The following is a 1529-nucleotide window of genomic DNA, read 5'->3' on the forward strand; positions in this document are numbered from 1 at the left end:
GATCGTCTAGTTGGTTAGGATGATGCATTGTGGTTCTTACTACAATACTGCATTGACGGCAGTTCGAATCCGCCTCGGAGCACTTCTTTTTGTCATTGCCGCTCCAAACGACATACTTTTTTGCTTCATGGTGTTTCTGCTGCCGCCGCCGCCACCACTGTTTATCACTCGCGGTCCATTCGAGACAAATATCGCGCCAGGCAACGGGAGAGTGGCATGTCCACCTGACTGCCCATGACACCATGTCGAAGAGCTAGTATCCTATCACAGCACCAGGCCACATATTGCCGTACTGACTTACACCTTTGTCCGCGTGCCGCGTTGTCGTGGGGGCTGCTGCTGCCCCTGCATCGACAGTGATATCAAGTGTCAGTCCGTCTCGACATGAGCTATCTCGGCGCTAGGCTGCCGCACCTGACATATGACATTCTTCTGCCGTTGCGCGTCCACTTTCAGACAAGGTACTTCGAACCAGGCCGAAGAGGTCTTGTACATCGGCTAGTCAAGAGACGGCATCTACACCGGAGCCGCCTCCGTGGCTCGTTCCGCCAGGGGAGGTCACTGGCGTGGAAAATAAAGCAAGTTTCGGCGGGGACAGGCAAGCGAGGCCAGACGCGGCCGGGAAAGAAAGGGTTAGAGAGAGAGAGAGAGAGAGAGAGGGAGAGGGAGGGAGAAAGAAAAAGAGAGAAGAAGAAAATGGCAAGGCAAAGGAAAGGAAAACTGGCACTGCGGAACGCGCGAGGCCATCGTCATTCAACAAGACTTTCTCCCCCTCGACCTCGACATGGAATGAACTCCGACCATCCAATGACAAGTAGTCCAGGCAACTTGCTTGCACCTTGAAAACACAAGCGAATATGGCTCCTTGGTGGTTTCCCTTGATTAGGGACGCCGGGGGGAAGGGGACCTTGTAACATGGCAGATGCGTAAAAGCGGCAACATCGAACGGGGGTTTAATGAAGGAATGGCTTCGAGAGAGCAACAGGAGGGGGGGGAGGCGCCTTCCACCACTACGAGCCGGGCCCCGCAACTGGCAGGGCACATTCAAAGACCTCTAGCGCAGCCCGCCGGCCAGCTGGTGCCCCGTAATCCCCACCCACCTTGGCCCTAAATGCAGAGTTGGGCTCCCGCTGCCCCTGCGCCCTCGATGGTACGCCAGTTGTCAGATGCTGATCCATCTCCGCCCCGGCCGAAATCGTACCCTCCACGGCGGAATCGAGAAACGTCGACTTCGATGCCACAAGGTCCCGGACGGAATCCTATGATATCAGACGGTGTGGCATTCACGCCCCCGGACTCAGGACCAACCACCCCCTCCGACCGACCGACGGCCGTCGAAACCCCACCCACGGCTCGCCCTTTGCCCTTACCTGTTGTCCCGCACGCACGTTCTGTTCTCCTGTTCCATGGTCCTGGGCTGTCCTCTTCATCCTCGTCCCTGTCGGCGCACCCGAAACGGTACAACCCCCATTTTCTTTTCTCACGTCTTATCAACCGCTATTCTCCCCTCTCCTCTCTCGTCTCCCATC

The 1529-nt window shown here is 56.9% G+C and overlaps 1 non-coding gene across 1 annotated transcript; it reads left to right on the top strand.

Annotated features, from left to right (window-relative positions):
- Nucleotides 1–82, top strand: VDBG_15093 (the record flags this gene model as incomplete). The annotated part of the gene is made up of 1 exon: nucleotides 1–82. It is a non-coding gene; the product is annotated as a tRNA-His (tRNA).
- Nucleotides 83–1529: the final 1447 nt, after the last annotated feature.

The sequence above is a fragment of the Verticillium alfalfae genome, genomic scaffold (assembly GCF_000150825.1).
Source record: "Verticillium alfalfae VaMs.102 supercont1.5 genomic scaffold, whole genome shotgun sequence".
NCBI classification, from domain to species: domain Eukaryota; kingdom Fungi; phylum Ascomycota; class Sordariomycetes; order Glomerellales; family Plectosphaerellaceae; genus Verticillium; species Verticillium alfalfae.